Source organism: Pan troglodytes, chromosome 10 (genome assembly GCF_028858775.2).
Source record: "Pan troglodytes isolate AG18354 chromosome 10, NHGRI_mPanTro3-v2.0_pri, whole genome shotgun sequence".
In the NCBI taxonomy this organism is placed as follows: domain Eukaryota; kingdom Metazoa; phylum Chordata; class Mammalia; order Primates; family Hominidae; genus Pan; species Pan troglodytes.
In genome coordinates this window covers 132,247,862-132,266,092 of record NC_072408.2, presented here as the reverse complement: position 1 = coordinate 132,266,092, position 18,231 = coordinate 132,247,862, and the positions used below count along the sequence as shown (strand labels likewise).

The following is an 18,231-nucleotide window of genomic DNA, read 5'->3' as shown; positions in this document are numbered from 1 at the left end:
CAAGAGACAGTGGTCACAATCTTCTCCTCCCCCTGCTCCCCTTAAGAAGAGACAATCTGTACAAAGCAGAGGTGCGGAGGGTGAGAGGACACCTGAGCCCCCACAAAGGGGATTTTCCCGAGGGTTTCCCCAAACGCTTAGTAAGAAAGAGTACAGGGCTGGTTCAGGAGGCCCAGACTTCTCTCCTCGTGCACTCTGAGTTTTACACGGAAAAGAAGTGTCAGCATGAGGAGGGGCTCTTCGCTCCTGACCCCGCTGCATCAGACCAGTGTACACAAGAAACACACACCACTTCAGGGGTTTACAATAAAAGGAATTCGGTGCAGGGAATTGGTTACCCAAGCAAAGGAAAATCTGAGAAGGCAGACAGGATGGTGAAAAAACACAGAGATTAGAACAGCAATAAGTCGCGACCACCTCTAGGCTGAAAGGGCAAGGGAGAACTGGCAGTGGCCAGAGCCTGGAGACCCCTCGATGGAACGTGACGTCTGACCACAGCCGGCGCCTCCTATAGGGGCTGGAATCAGGTGTTGTGGGGAGCCACTGCCAGGGCGGCCACTGAGGCTGGGATGGGGAGGGAGGCCCCGGCTTCCCCCACCCTCCCACCCTCTAATCTCCCACCATGGCCTCCCAAGGGCCAAACCCAGATGGAAGCCAGCTGACCCCGGACAGGCCAAGGACACACACATTACAGACTGTGAATAGGCAGAATGGTGGCCCCATAAGAGAGCCACGTCCTAATCCCCAGAACCTGTGAACACGGTGCCCTACATGGTCAAAGGGACTTTGCAGGTGTGGTTAGATTAAGGTTCCTGGGGTGGGGAGATTATCTGGATTAGCAGGTAAGCCTGATGTGACCACACTGGTCCTTACTAGAGGGGGACAGGAGCGTCAGGGTCAGAGAAGGAGACGTGACCGTGGCTGCAGAGGTCAGAGTGATACAGGGCCACCTGCCAAGGAATGTGGGCAGCCCCTACAAGCGGGAAAAGGTGAAAACACAGACCCTCCCAGAGAGCTGTCAGGAGGGAGGCAACTCTGCAATGCCTTGACTTAACACCCAGCGAAATTTATTTTAGACTTCTGACTTTCAGAACCAAGAAAGAATAAACATATATCCTTTGAAACCACAAAGTTTTTGATAATCTGTTATGTCAGCAATAGGAAACTAATACACCCACAAATATCTCATATGTAATACTCAATTTGGAGATCCCCCTTCCAAGGCGAAATAACACATATGAAAGGAAAAGAGATAATTACATGGCATTACATTGCGAACTTTAAGAAAAAGGCTTTGGAGTAGGCAGAAGATAGAAAATACAAAATATCATTGTCTAGACTGAGGGTAGCGTTCTAGGGAGGGCAGTCAGCTGAGACTCGTGGCACAGAAATCCCAGTTGAGCCGGAGAGTGTTTGAAAGAGGAATGACCAGAGGGTCATTCCAGAAATAAAGCCATTTGGAGTTCAAGTCGGGGGACACCTCCTTCCTAAAGGCTTCCAGCATTGCCCCGATGACTGTGATGTTCCACAGCCAATACCTTTACAAGCATCTAGGGAAGCTTCACTCATTCCAGTCCTTTAAAACTAATGAAGGATATGGTGATCTTTGTGGCCAGGTCTAAATCCTGTAAACCTGCAGTTATTAAAAACATTTAAAAATAAGCACACCGCAAGGACCCTGGCTGTGGGGCTGACTCAGAAGTTACTGGCAGGACTCACCATGCACAGCGTGGGGCACGCGGCATTCTTAGAAGACATAAAGTGTCTGCTTCGACACTTGCTTAAAGTAAGATGCAAGTGCTGCTTAAGGAAAGGCCTCCTTCTCGTTCCCACTTTTCTTGGCTAAATTGGCATTTCACTCTGAGGTGCTTTTGTCCACTGCTTATAGACCAAATGAGTGAACTACGAAGTGTGTCTGTGGAGCCTAGAACACTCTTGGGAAGGGAAAACATTCTCACATAGCAGATTAATCTGAGTACAAACAGTGTCGACATGTGTGCACCAAGCATCACACCAACAGATACCAGATGCCGATTCCACCACGGCCGGCCCATCAAAGGGACGGATGAGCCAGTGCTTGTCAGTTTTCATGCTTTTTAATGCACTGCTTGTTAAGTAAGCAAGTTGATATATCAAAAATGAAATTCTAAAAATGCTCCCAACCAGCAAAAGTAATGCTCATAAACAACAGGCCCCATCCCTTGGCTAGGCAGCAAGCCATGGGCATTGCAGGCCACATTCTAACACTCTCTTTCTCTCTCTCTCTTTCTATATATACATATATATATACACACATATATATACATATATACATATATAAACATATATATACATATATACACATACATATATATATATACATACATATATATATATTTTTTTTTTCAAGGAATTCCCTTGGCCCATTCACTATTGTCTTTCAACAAAAGAATGCTTCCTCCAGGTTCCAATTTCCCAAGCTTGTGTGATTACAGTGGTTATGTTCCAATTAAAATAAAACGACAGATGCACCTGACTGAATGCCAGAGCTATAACCAGCCTGGCAGACCATGCAGACCTGGCTGACCATGGCGTCTGCCCAACCTTGCTTTTGCTTACAGGATTCGCAAGAGTAATTCCCCAAACAGTGCATACAAAATCAAGCCCCTGTCACACCCCACCAACACCCCAGCAGCATGGCAGCAGAGCACCCATGATCCATGTCCCAGGATCAGAACTGTCTCCCTAGCACAGGAAAAAGGGCGTTTAAAAACACAGCCCCCTATTTCACACATGGCAAAAGCGAGAGCCAGAGAAAGGAAGTGGACACTGCAGTGAAGTCACCAGAGGTTTCCAGAGCAGAATCCAGGTCTCAAGAGTCCCCAGGCTTCAGACTGCAAGCCCTAAGAATCCCATGACCAATGGCTGTCCACCCACCACGAGCCTTCTGCATTGCAGATTGTATCTCAAGCCAACCACCCCCTTGTCCCACCTCGCCATTCACTGACTCCCTGTCTATTCACTGTGATCCCCTCCACATACCTGGGAGCACCAAGGACAATGCAGCTGGCTGCCACCATGGCTAGCACCCAAAAGCCACTGTCCTGGAAGGCTGAGCACAGCCTCCTCCCAATCGTGGGTTTTCCTGCCCAGAGCAGTAGAGTCAGGGGGAAGAAAAGCAAGCAGCCGTGGCCCACAGGAAGACCTGGTTTATTTATACTGAGACATCCACACAAAGCAATCTAGTCCTAAGCACGTCGCTCAGTACGATTTCTCGGTCCTTATCCCAGACTCTCCTGACACTCTCACCTTCTGCCCATGCTCAAAGCCTTCCATAAATCCTTCCCAGGGGGCTGGTGTCTTTCCACCGAAGTAGAGTTAGCCAGACCATTTGCTTCTCTGTCTGTTCACCATCATTTGCTTACATGCAGCGTTTCTCATCATGTCATCATTAACACGAAGGGGACCCCCCATTACCAAGGCAACAAGCAGAAAGGCAAGTTCCATTTCAATTACAGCCCCTGGATGATGGCGATAGCCCTCACCTGGGCTCCCAGGCTCCACCCTTGCTCCTCCAAGCAGATCTTTCAAAAAAGGTAAAGTAGATCACATCACTTCCCTCAAAGCCCTGCAGTAGCTGCTCATCCCATGCAGAATAAAATCCAAAGTCTTTTCAGAGCCTATGAAGTCCTATATAATTCAGCCCTTGGCCACCTTGCTGACCTGGTCCCCGCTGCCCCCTGCTTCACTCCATGCCAGCTCAACCCCTGACCATACCAGGGCCAGCAACCTCAGGGACTCTGGGGAGATGCTCTCCTCCCACATCTCTCCCTGCCTCCTCCCCACACTCCCTTCAGGGCTCTGCTCGTCAGAGAGGCCCTCCCTGACCGCCTTATCTGAAGCAGAACCTCCCAGTTACTCTGTCCATTTACCTGCCTTATTTTTCTTGTTAGCTTTTATCACCACCTGACATACAATTGCATATTCCTTTCTATAGATGTAAGTTCCAGGAGAGCCAGGACCGACTCACTGGTTTTGTTCCCAGCTGATTTCCCAGAACCCAAAACAGGACTCAGAAGGTGGGCGGCACTTGATAGACATCTGCTGAACTGAAGCACAGGACGCTGGATGCAGAGATGACCGTCGTGAAGACCTGGTTCAAGCTCAGCTGGATTCTGTGACTTCTGTGCTGCCCAGGCCATCAACCTACCAACCCAGCTCCACCTTCCCTGGGAGCCTTTGCAGATGCTCTTCCCTCTGCCTAGAAAGTCCTTCCCCAAGTCACTGAGTGGCTGGCTTCTCCTCATTCCTCCCATCTCAGAGCCAACAGCATTTCCCTAGACCGGGTTTCCTGCCCACACTATCTCCAGTAGCCCCAGGCCCCTCTATCACATGACCCTGTTTTAGCTCCCTGCACATTTCACATCATTATCTACATGAGCTACCGTGAAATTCTGATCAATGATGTGACATCTAGCTCTCCAGTGTGCAGACAGCCCCGGCCAGTGTGCTCACCCGACAACCCCACAGCTACGGTCCAATCTGTTAAGGGGTGGAAGGGAAATTTACAAGAGGGCAGGTGTGCCTAAACAAATCATCCTGCATTATTCATTCATTTAGTAATATTTTATTAAGGATATGTGTCAGGCACGGTCAGGCATGGTGTCAGGCACGGTACAGTGCTGGGTAACAGTGATTCATTGTGGAAGGAAACACAGTCCCTTCACTCCCAGAGCTCAAGGACTAGTTGCAATTAGCATCAGAAATTAAAGTGGAGCTGCAAGAAGAATTCCAAATACATCTGTATATACTTCACCCTTAAGGAGGGAGCATAACTCCCCACCCCTTCAGCATGGGCTGCACGCACTGTGCCCTCCTTGCAAAGAGTAGTGTGGAAAGGGGGGAAGCAGGGAAAAGTAACTTTACAGTGGAGAAACCTTGCAACACGACATCAGGCAGGCCATCAAGGTCGACAGTCACAAATCATGTGAGTAGCATGTACCCTGATATGACATGATGAAAATGGCACCTTACCTCTGTGGCCTACCTCCCAAAAACCTATAACCTCAGTTTAGTTAAGTTAAAAATAATCGGACAAGTTTCAATAAAGGGGCCTTCAATACAACCCCTGACCAGTGTTCCTCAAGACCGTCTGTCAAGGTCATCTAAAACAGGAAAGGCTGAGAAACTGTCACAGCCAAGAGGAGCCTCAGGAGACACGATGACTAAATGTCATGTGGGATCCTAGAACAGAATGAGGACATTAGGGCCGGGCACAGTGGCTCACACCTGTAATCCCAGCACTTTGGGAGGCCAAGGCAGGTGGATCACCTGAGGTCAGGGGTTTGAAACCAGCCTGGCCAACATGGTAAAACCCCATCTCTACAAAAAATACAAAAAAAAAAAATTATCCAGGCATGGTGGTGCATGCCTGTAGTCCCAGCGACTTAGGAGGCTGAGGCAGGAGGATTGCTTGAGCCTTGGAGGCAGAGGTTGCAGTGAGCCAAGATATGCCACTGCATTCCAGCCTGGGTGACAGAGTGAGACTCCCTCTCGAAAAAAAAAAAAAAAAAAGAAAGAGGACATTAGGAAAAAATTAAGGAAATTTGAATAAACTATGGACTCTAGTTAATGACAACATATCAGTATTGGTTCATTAATTGTAACAAATATACCATACTAATGGTAGGGAAAACTGGGTATAGAGTGAGTGGGAAGCTAATACAAGAAATCCCTGTAGTATATGCCCAATTTTTCTGTAAATCTATAACCATTCTGAAAAATAAAGTCTATTATTATTTTTAAAAGAGGATCATGTGATAAGACAGGGGAATATCTTCAGGGGTGAAGACCGCACACCCCTTCTGCAAACACCATCAGGTTACCCAACTAGCCATACTCAGCTACAGGCTGCAAACTGCTCACGGTCAACATAGCACGGGACCACGTGTGCCTGTACCTATGAAAAGCAACATAGGATGTTGGCCACATAATTGGATAAAATCAAATAAAATGTCATTTCAAAAGACACAGAAGGTTTCTTCTCACCCAAAAAGAGAACAATAACTGGGCACACTAGCTTTTATCTAGATTTAAAGGCATGGTGCAGGAGGTGAGCTTGGTTGGGGCAGGCTGAGTTAAATGAATACTTTCAAATCATGGAGAATTTTCTCTAGGAAACGGAGAAAAAGGAAGATGGAGGGTTGGGGGCAGAGGCAACCACTCAAAGGTTCATTTGATTGCTTTTGTAAAAGATTTGCAGCAGATCTGAGGAAGGCTTCATAATGACATATATAATAATGATACAATATGATATAATGTCATTATAATAGTGACATAATGGCAATAAATAGGTCAAAACAATAAATGAATGAATAAATTGATAAATGCATAAAAAATAATGACATAAGAATAAAATGATTTCATGGAGAGGCCCGGGTTTCTAAAAAATACCAACACAAAAGGCCAAATAAAGAGTCATTTACAGCTGGGTGCAGTGGCTTACACCTGTAATCCTAGTACTTTGGGAGGCTGAGGCAGGAGGATCACTTGAACCCAGCAGTTCGAGACCAGCCTAGGCAACATAGCAAGACCCTGTATCCACAAAAATAATTGAAAAATTAGCCAGGTATGATGGTACATGCCTGTAGTCCCAGCTACCTGGGAGGCTGAGGTGGATCACTGAGCCCAGAAGATAGAAACTCAGTGAGCCATGGTCATGCCACTGTATTCCAATCTGGGTAACACAGAGAGACCTTCTTCCTCAGAAAAAAAAAAGTACTTTCCATTAGCATGTACTTGGCAAGTTATCCTTCGTTTGTTTCTTCAACACCCCATCAGAAATCTGATGTAAAGGCTCTGGTTTTAAGTCATCGTGCCAGCAGACCTATAGAAAGAAAGACTCCAGTTCCCTCTGGTTCAATTTTTGCCTGCATAAGGAAATCACAACAGTTAAATCCTACAGTAGAAATAACATCTGCACTTGGTAAGAAAGGTCGTGTTGGAATCTCAATGCCACTTGGAGTTCTAAGAGAAACTCTATCCTCTATTTCCATTTCACAAAGGACCTACAGTGCATGAACCTGGCAATGTGGTGATTAAGGCCCAGCATCCTGTAACCTCGAGCAATGTAACTGAAATCAGGAATCTGGGGAGGCTATCAAAATCCTACCAAAGTGCTGACCTTTGGCAAAGTTTCTCTTTGGCCCCATCCACTTCTTGTTTTTAGATTACTCTGATACTGCGAAAAGAGCGTTGGACTTAAAACATTCAACACATACTTGTTGAGAGCCTACTCTGTGCCAGGCACTGCTCTGGAGTCTTGAAGCCTGGGTTCAAATCCCAGGTCCACCAGTCCTAGCTACATGGCTATGGGCTCTTAACATCTCTGACCCTCAGTTTCCTCATCTATAATGGAGCCAAGAGTGGTATCTTCTTCACTGGCTATTTTGATAATTAAAGGGGATAATATAGAGCATAGGACCTGGCACACAGTAGTGCCCAATAAATGTTGCATCAGGAAGGTCTGCTTCCAATGAATCCTGAAAAGTCCTCCCTCTTTGCATAGACTGCTCAAAGAGGCACCCATCCAGATGCACCCTCCCATACTCTAAGATCGTCCAGCCCCACTATCAAGCCTCACCTGTGCCACATCAAATTTTTGCATTTAAGAGCATTTTGCAAGACGAATATTATAGTGTTAATATTACATACAGAATGGTTTAATAGGTCACCTTCCCAAAAATGTGTATTTCTAAACACTTTTAAACTCTTGCTCATGCTTTAGGGACCAGTTTAAATGTCACCTCCTCTGAGAAGCCTTTTTAGATTCTCTCCATACGGAACCCATTGTGTTCTCTTTGTTCCATCAAACTTGGTCTCTTGTCCTATGACTATGGGGAGCGCTGCCTACTGGTTCAATTCACTGTCTCAGCGTCTGACTCTTGCACTAGGGTTTCCAGCATCTCGAACTCTGATTCTCAAAAGGACTGTAACAGTCCAGCCAATTGCTTAGATTTACTGAGATAGGCAACAGGACCACTAGGTCGTGATGAAAGCTGTTTTAAGAAGACTAGACTAGCAGCTGGATGGATTAGTGGGGAAAGACCCGGTCAGAAACACTTGAGGTGGCCACACAGACATTCCAGGAATGAGCTGTATGAACCTGCATGTTGCCAGGGACATAGCCCTCAGCCAGTGAGAACCTCCTGGTCATCAGGAAGACTCAGGGGCCAAAAATAAGACTTTTTTTTAACAACCACACCAGAACACCCAAGTATGCTTTCTTCTGCTCTAAATCAGCCATCTTGAGAATTAGAACTTTGGAACTTTTTAGTCATCCAAAGGTAGTCACTTGAAATCTATGAACATATTATGGAACTGGCATCACCACTCAAAATGTATATTTAATCATGAGAATGAAAAGACAAGCCACAGAATAAAAATAGTTGCAAAACATATAATAAAAAAAAAGAACAACCCAACTTAAAAAATGAGCAAAAGACTTGAACAGACACCTGACCAAAGAAGATATATAAACGGCAATAAGCACATGAAAGGATATTCAGCATCATGTATCATTGGGGAGCTGCAAATTTTTAAAAATGAGGATACCACTACACAACTATTAGAATGGCTAAAATCCAAAATACTGATAACACTAAATGTTAGCAAGGATGTGAAGACACAGGAAGTCTCATTCACTGCTGATTGGAATGAAAAATGCTACATCCGCTTTGGAAGACAGTCTAGCAGTTTTTACAAAACTAAACATATTCTTATCATATGATCCAGCAATTGCGCTCCTTGGCACTTATCCAAATGAGTTGAAACCGTACATCTACAGAAAAACCTGAATATGAACGTTTATAGTAGCATTAATCATAATTGCTAAAACTTGGAAGCAACCAAGATGTCCCTCAGTAGATGAATGTATAAACTGTGGTCCATCCAGGCAATGGAATGTCATTCAGTGATAGACAGAAATGAGCTATCAAGCCAAGAAAAGACAGCGAGGAAACTGAAATGCATATTGCCAAGTGAAAGAAGCCAATCTGAAAAGAGTACACACTGTATGAGTCCAACTATATGACATTCTGGAAAAGGCAAAACTATGGAGACAGTAAAAAGATCAGTGGTTGCCAGGAGTTCAGGGAGAAGGAGGGAGAGGGTAGGTAGAGCACAGGGGGTGGTTTTAGGGTAGTGAAGCTATCCTGTGTGATACTGTAATGGTGCATAAATGTCATTATACATTAGCAAAACCTACAACACAAGGAGTGAACCCCAATATGTAGTGTGGACTTTAGTAAGTAATAATGTATCAATATTGACTAATTAATTGTAACAAATGTGCCACACTAATGCAAGATGTTAATAATAGGGGAACTGGAGGGGTAAAGGGTAATGTGGCAATTTGCTATACTTTCTTTCCACTCAATTCTATAAACCTAAAACTGCTCCCCTCAAAGAAGGCTATTACATTTTTTTAAATGTATAATTGAAAATTCTTTGTACAAGTCAGGATAGATTATGTTATGCTGTGGTAACAAATAACTTCAATGGCTTAAAACAACCAAGATTTAGTTCTCACTTGCACTACCTGCTCTGGACAGGCCAGCAACGGGGCACTGCAACCTTCTCTTTAACCAAGCTTGAGTCAGGCACCTCTGAGCCCTGACTTGGTCTCAAACCTGCCCTCCACCACCTCCTCCCCATGTCTCAACCCCATCCCATTCCCCATCCGTGCTGGACTCGCATATCCCAATTTTAGGAAGAATCTGCTAGGTCTGTTTAGAGGGAATCTCCCACCCTTGATATGTGGCTGCCTTCAGCAGGAATCCTAAGTAGGCTTAGCAAGAATCCCCCTACCCTTGCTGTCTCCTCTTAGTAATTTGTCATCCGCCTACCCCTCATTCACCCTCCTCCCCTCCTCCTCTCCTCCTCTCCTTGGCTATAAATCCCCAGCTGTCTCCACTGTGTTCACAATTGAGTCCCCCTCCACACGGAGGTCTCTTTTCCACTGTTGCAGGAAGAGTCTCTGAATAAAATCTGCCTTTACTGCTTTAACTAGCGTCAGCCACTGGTTCTCCCTAACCACTGAGGGGCTCAGGCTGATGGATGGATTTTGACATAGCCTTTCTGGCATTCCGCTAGGCCTGCTCCATCCTTCTCCAGATTAGAGTCTTTGCCTTAAAGAAAACAATGACTACATTTGACAACGCACAAACCTAAAATCTTGCTAAAGTAACAACATAGTCCAAAATTAAGGCAACCAAGTAGGGAAAAACATTCGCAAACAAACACAGGAAAAGTTATTAAATGTAACCAGAAATTATGTCGATGCAAATTATGCCCATAAGAAGATAGCCATATTTCAACTATCAAATTAATTTTTTTTAAGGTAAGGCCCACTGTTGGCAAAGGAAGTGAGCACTGGACACACACAGAGCCCTGTAAACAGGCAGGACAAGCTCACCAAAGCATCCAGAACTTAAAAACGCATCATGTATTTTGACCTGCCAGTTCATGTCTAGCTTTCCCTCCTAAAGATTTATCTACAAAGATATTTGACAGACATTTTATGCTTCAAAAGAAAAAATATTTCAAAGGAACGTTTAACAGGAAAAAGATGCAACCTCATAAAAATGGCCAGTAGCAATGTTTAAAAGAGGAAAAAAATGAAATATGGGGAATGAATAGAATATACTGCTATAATATCAATAGAATATTGTACTTTAAAAATTACAGATTCATTGAAAGGCTCCACAAATCTTGAAATTGTTGGAAAAAATTGTTTATGTGTGTGTATTTGCATTTTTCTGGGAAGAGGGTTAACCACTTTGACCAATTTTTGTAAAGGGCTTGATAATAATCATTATAGTTAAATATTCAATGACATGAAAAGATGTTACTATATATTTATTCTTTATTAGTACAGAAAACAAGTTTTCAAAGCTAAATGAGCAAGTCTAATATGCACAGAAATAACATATTTCTGTATATAGATGTGATCACATAGAATGCCAATATACTCAAAATATTAACAGTTATTACCCTTTCAATCATAGATTTGGAGATGACTTTTATCCCCTCCATTTTACCCAATTGTATTTTCTAAATTTTCTACAATTGAACCATCTATTACTTTTGAAGTAAGAAGCCTTGTGTTATACTTAAGATGAAACTGGCCAGCAGCATAAATTCAAAGTGCTTCCCACTGGTTAGAAAAAATAAGTGGAGTGTTTTTAAATGTTTCTTTTCTTTTCTCCTGCAGGCCTGGCCTTTTTGAAGGGGTCAGGGAGGAGTCCTCCATTTCTTATAGGACTCTGTTGTCACTTTCTAGCATGAATAAAAACAAACAAAAACAAACCTCCCTCCTCTCTGTTAAGTGTGGCTCTCCCTACAGGCGGGTGCCCTGCGCATGACGCATTTCCCTACATGGGATCCTGGCTTTGAACTCCTGAAGTGGCTGGTACTCAGAGGTCTCCAAGTGTCCAGTGGCAAATGCGACTGTAAATCTAAGAATTGTGTATCTCAAATCCATTGCTTTCAAATCCTAAAATCGTTTAAAACTAAAAATCTTTATCTTCTCCTGGGGCTTAAATGAATTTTCATTCATTCATGTCTCCCAGGAATTCTCAGCCCGGGCTGCACATTAAAATCACCTGGAGACTTTTCTTCAAAGGCCAATGCTTGTAGCCTACTGGGGTAAGGGCTAGGGAATCTGCATCCAGGACTGTCTGCACTTTGTAAAGACTCCCAGGTGACTGATGGGCATCCAGGATTGGGCCGCCTCAACCTGCTTATTCAACAGGTATTCTTTACGCCCCTGGTCTAGTTTCCTGGGGCTGCTGTTATAAATCCTCTCAGACTTGTTGGCTTAAAACAACAGAGACTTATTCTTTCACACTTCTGGCAGCCAGAGATCCAAAGTCAAGGTGTTGAAAGAAACGTGCTCCCACCGAGGGCTCCAGGGGACAATCAGTGTCTCACCTCCCCAGCTTCTGGTGGCTCCAGGCGTTCCTTGGTTTCCATGGCCGTGGCTGCATCACTCGCATCCCTGTCTCTGTCACCACGTGGCTGTTTCCTCTGTGTGTCTCTTAAAACGACACCAGTCATTGGATTTAGGGTCCGCTCAGCTAATCCAGGATGATCTCATCTCAAGATCCTTAACTTAATGACCTCTGCAAAGACCCTTCTGCCAAATAAGGTCACATTCACAAGTTCTGGGGAGGAGGACATAGACATGTCTTTTGAGGGGGCATGGTTTGACCGCCTACCTCCCCCACTTCCACATGCCAGGTGGCCTGCTGGTGCTGTGGGCACTGCTTTTAATGAGTTTTCAGTCCTGTGGGAACAAGAGAGCTGAAAGCTGGCTGGGCAAGAGCAGGAGGAAGTGACCACAGCTCACAGCACAGGCGCCTTGCCATGCCTTCTGAGGAGCCCAGGGTGGCGGTTTAAGCATGGACTCTAAAGTCGGACTGCTTTGACCACATACCGGCTCTGAGACCTCAGGAAATCATTTAACTGTCTCAATTTACACAACTGTTAAATGGGAATAATAATAACATTCCATATCCACTTTACAGGGTTCTAATATTTCTGATTTTTAAAATTGTATTCACCTACAAGACATAATATAGTGCCTGGCACCTAACAAGAGCCATATGGTTTTTCAATAGATTTTTTAAATAAAATAAGAAATGGACAAACAGAATCAAACAAAATTGTCCTCAAAGACATATTACATGTTCTGTGTGTTCTTTTACCTTTCAGCAAAATATTTTATAGAAGGAAAGAAACTAACACAAATGGGGTCAGGTAGGAAAAACTACTTCTACTTTGTTGAAATAGAGGCAGCTGTTATAATCATTCAACTGTCTCCCTTCTTTTCTTAAACTTGAATAAGAATCCTTCAGCACAATGAAAAATTTAGGCTGGTTCATGTTTCACAAATCCATACGATGGCACTTGATATGGTAACTGTCTTATGTTAACATTGTTTTTTGTTTGATGGCCAAATGTTAAGTTTCACAAAAAACAATGAATTAGCTCAGTTAAATAAAAGGATGACCTTTCCCTCTGCTCAAATGGTTATAATATTTTTCTAGACTATAGTAGGCAATGAAAAACTCCTGAAAGATTGGATTTTCCAGATTTTCCAATATGGTAGCTGATATGGTTTGGCTGTGTCCTCACCCAAATCTCATATTGAATTATAGCTCCCATAATTCCCATGTGTTGTGAGAGGGACCCAGTGGGAGGTAACTGAATCATGGAGGTGGGTCTTTCCTGTGCTGTTCTCATGACAGTGAATAAGTCTCATGAGATCTGATGGTTTTATAAAGGGGAGTTCCCCCACACAACCTCTTTTGCCTGCCACCATGTAAGATGTGACTTTGCTCCTCATTCACCTTCAGCCATGATTGTGAGGTCTCCCCAGCCATGTGGAACTGTAAGTCAATTAGACCTCTTTCCTTTATAAATTACCCAGTCTTAGGTATGTCTTTATTAGCAGCATGAGAAGAGACTAATACAGTAAGTTGGTACAGGTAGAGTGGAGTGCTATTATAAAGATACCCAAAAATATGGAAGCAACTTTGCAACTGGGTAACAGGCAGAGGTTGGAACAGTTTGGAGGACTTAGAAGAGGACAGGAAGATGTGGGAAAGTTTGGAACTTCCTAAAGATTTGTTGAATGGCTTTGACCAAAATACTGACAGTGATATGGACAATGAAGTCCAAGTTAAGGTGGTCTCAGATGGAGATGAGGAACTTGTTGGGAACTAGAATAAAGGTGACTCTTGCTATGTTTTAGCAAAGAGACTGGTGGCATTTTGCCCCTGCCCTAGAGATTTGTGGAACTTTGAATCTGAGAGAGATTATTTAGGGTATCTGGCAGAAGAAATTTCTAAGCAGCAAAGCATTCAAGAGGTGACTTGGATGCTGTTAAAAGCATTCAGTTTTATGTATTCACAAAGACATGGTTTGGAATTGGAACTTATGTTTAAAAGGGAAGCTGAACAGAAAAGTTCAGAAAATTTGCAGCCTGATGATGTGATAGAAAAGAAAAACCCACTTTCTGAGGAGAAAATCAAGCTGGCTGCAGAAACTTGCATATGTAATGAGGAGTCAAATGTTAATCACCAAGACAATGGAGAAAATGTCTCCAGGGCATGTCACAGACCTTCCTGGCAGTCGCTCCCATCAGAGGCCCAGAAACCCAGAGGAAAAAATGGTTTCTTTAGTGGGCCTGGCCCAGGATCCCCCTGCTCTGTGCAGCCTAGGGACTTGGTACGCTGTGTCCCAGCCACTCTAGCCATGACTAAACGGGGCCAAAGTAAAGGTCGGATCATGGCTTCAGAGGGTGCCAGCCCCAAGCCTTAGCAGCTTACATGTGGTGTTGGGCCTGAAGGTGCACAGAAGTTAAGAATTGAGGTCTGTGAACCTCTGCCTAGATTTTAGAGGATATATGGAAATGCCTGGATGCCCAGGCAGAGGTGTGCTGCAGGGGCAGAGCCCTGATGGAGAACCTCTGCTAGGGCAGTACAGAAGGGAAACGTGGGATGGAAGCCCCCACACAGAGTCCCCACTGAGGCGCTGCCTAGTGAAGCTGTGAGAAGAGGGCTACTGTCCTCCAGACCCCAGAATGTTAGATCCACTGACGGCTTGCACTGTGTGCCTGGAAAAGCTGCAGACACTCAGCACCAGCCCATGAAAGTAGCCAGGAAGGGGGTTGTACCCTGCAAAGCCACAGAGGCAGAGTTGCCCAAGACCATGGGAACCTACCTTTTGCATCAGTGTGACCTGGACGTGAGACACGGAGTCAAAGGAGATCATTTTAGAGCTTTGAGTGCCCCACTGGATTTCAGACTTCCATGGGGCCTGTAGTCCCTTCATTTTATCCAATTTCTCCCATTTTGAATGGCTGTATTTACCACATGCCTGTACCCTCATTGTATCTAGGAAGTAACTAACTTGCTTTTGATTTTACAGGCTCACAGGCAGAAGGGGCTCGCCTTGTCTCAGATGGGACTTTGAACTGTGGACTTTTGAGTTAATGCTGAAATGAGTTAAGACTTTGGGGGATTGCTGGGGAGGCATGACTGGTTTTGAAATGTGAGGACATGAGATTTGGGAAGGGCCAGGGGTGGAATGATATGGTTTGGCTGTGTCCCCGCCCAAATCTCATCTTAAATTGTAGCTCCCATATTTTCCACATGTGGAAGGGACCCGGTGGGAGGTAAATGAATCATGGGGGTGGGTCTTTCTCATGCTATTCTTGTGATAGTGAAGAAGTCTCATGAGAACTGATGGTTTTATAAAAGGGAGTTCCCCTACACAAGCTCTCTTACTTGCCACCATGTAAGATGTGACTTTGCTCCTTATTCACCTTCAGCCATGATTGTGAGGCCTCCCCAGCCATGTGGAACTGTGAGTCAATGAAACCTCTTTCCTCCATAAATTATCCGGTCTTGGGTATGTCTTAATTAGCAGTGTGAGAACAGACTAATACAGTACCCTTCACAGTGAACAGCTGGATTGGATCTTGACTTCACCTTGAGTTGGGTTACAGCAACGTGGGTGTGCCTGTTTTTTTGAAGAAGTCTATTTTAGGGCTTTTGCGTGCCTATCCTCTGAGCTTTTCTCTGCCTCTATTCAAATTTTTAGATAAGAATGGGCTCTGTATTGTGGTTTCTGCCCACATAAAAAGTTGCAGTTTATTTTCTCTGAGGTTTGGGTCTCAACAGCCAGACAAGAATCATTCAAAGAACAACCTCATCTCAACCTACCTAGCTGCACATGGCTTCCATGCAAATAGTCCATCATCTAGCTTTCAGTTCCCTTGGTTCAGTGTTATCTGTTCTGAACACTTTCAAATTTGCTTATTTTTCTAATCTCCTTCTCCTCTTTTGGCAACACCACTCTTTATCTTGTGGTTTTCATCTTTATTACTCACATTTCCTCACAATGAGTGTTCATTAAAATATTTTAAATTAAGATTTTTACTGCCTTTCTAACTGAGCATGTCGGGTCTTCCCATACAACACATTTTTAATTCTTATCACAGAATTTCAGGCAGTTTGTACATAATATGCTATCAAAAACTCTATTCCACTCAAGGTTGTCACAATTCAGAGATTACAGCATTTTGCAGGGTGTTTTGTTGGGGATATATTCATATATTCACTTTGTTAGCTGGCAAGCACGGTCCACGAGCCTGTACTTCACACCTCATTTGATATTACAATTCAACAAAAAAAGGGATAAAAAGAAGCAATTATTTATTTAGATGATGGAATGGATTTTGCGAGATTAGGTAAGCATAAATTGTCATGCCAAAGTGACAATCCCTGCCCTTCTTAGGGCCCAAGGGAGGTCAGATACTAAATGTGAAGTAAGAGAAGGAGAAAGAGGACACTCTTTCTCCTTTATGAGACGATGTGAGAGTGTCTCATAATTATGTAACTCTGCTTATATAACTACTTTACTTTTTTCCCCTGTAACCTTTTTTTAATCTTTTCTAAAGAGAATGCAAAACTGATTCTCACAGAACCAAAAAGTGATAGCCATGGCCCAGGTTGCTCTTCAATTTAAAACATTACCACTTGGTCAGTCAAATAAATCAACAAAATTAATTTCCTAAGCATAGACCATGGATATCACCATTCTGTACCCAGACAGTGATTTCTGAGGGCAAGGGGCCAGAAAATCCCATTTGGACTCCTGTAGCACAACAGCAGGAGGCATGAGACTAAGGTAACTGGGGTGGCGCCCACTCCATCTCCTGTCCCCATCAGCATCTGCTGCCCACCAACAATCGCTCCCCCACTCTCTGCCCAAGCTCTTCCATTAGGGCTGGTCAAAACCCCTGGTTCAGGGCTGGCTACAGTGATTGGTTCAGGGTGGGTGCACAATCTAAGTTATGCCAAACAGAGCCAGTGGTGACCAGCACCGGGACGTGTGCCTGGCCTATCTGGGGACAGCAGCTTTCTCCCTGAAGTGACCAAGTTAGCAGATGTTTGCTGGGAGCTGCTAGCAGTCATCTTGCCTCCAGGAGGGAAGGGCCTGTCTGAGAAAAAGCCAAACCAGGGAGACAGGTTGCTAAGGATACTGGTTGAGCACCTGACCCTACATTCCTGGTACCACGCCACCCCCAAACTTCTCTACCTGCAGGGACACAAACCCACCTGATAAGCTCAGCAACCAAGAGTGAGTCTGCCACTGGGAATACAAACACACAGGGCCCCCAGGCAAAGTAGAGAATCAAGCTACAACCTTTGACAGAAACCAGCTTCAAAGAGTGTGGCAAATACCGTGAGCTGACCACCCAGTAGGCACCCATTCTCCCATCCTCATTCCCTGGCAACAGAGGCCATTTCCCACTACAAAGCCTGGAAATAATACCAGAGACTCATTTTCCAAGGGTACCCTGCCTCTCGGGCAAAAGCATGAAACCCACTGCGTATTGATAAGATCTAAAGGGAAGACTTCCATGGATATTGTTGGAAAGGTCTTCCTCCCTGGTAAAAAGGGACACATGAGGAGAGACCCCCCGCCTCCCCCTTCCAGTCTTTGGATATCGTTGGATGTGTCTATGATGCCTGGAAGAGCTGCAGCCATCTTGTGACCATAAGGAACCCAAGCTGGAGAGTGACAATCAGGGCACTGGGTATACTGGAGTGGGAAGACAGAAAACACCCAGGAGACACCGTTGTGCTGCTGGATTCACCATCCATGGCACCATCTACCTCTCAATTTCTTTTATGTGAGATGACAAAACCCTGCTGCAGCAGCCACTTTGAGGTAAATGTTCTATTACTTGCAACTGAAAGCACCTAAGCAATGTAAAAATCCAAGGCTCCCTAGAAACTAACAACTCAGAATTTAGGAGTGTCTAGCAGGCAGACACAAATTTGCAGGGAAACCATGGGTCAAGCGGGGTTGTGGGCTGAAAACTCTGTCGATAGACGTAGAGAATGATGACTGGAACGTAGAGTTTAGAGTAAGAGGCATCAGATTACTTAGTTAGTGATTCCTAATGGAATGCTTTGGACCACGCTGTCTGAGTCACTTCTCACCCTCTGAAAGAGATCTTCAAAAGCAGGCAGAAGAGAGTTCTAGCTGGGGTTGGCTGGGGTCACCCAAGAAGAGACAGCGCTTGCCAGCAACTCACTGGAAAAGACCCTCCATTTCTCATGCTCCCCTCCACCCAGGCCTTCATTCATTCACAGAAGGCCTCCGCCATTCCTA

At 44.5% G+C, this 18,231-nt stretch overlaps 1 protein-coding gene across 9 annotated transcripts in view; it reads right to left on the bottom strand.

Annotated features, from left to right (window-relative positions):
- TMEM132B (transmembrane protein 132B) overlaps window positions 1-18,231 on the bottom strand; it is a 505,248-nt gene that overhangs the window by 221,033 nt on the left and 265,984 nt on the right. The window lies entirely within an intron of this gene.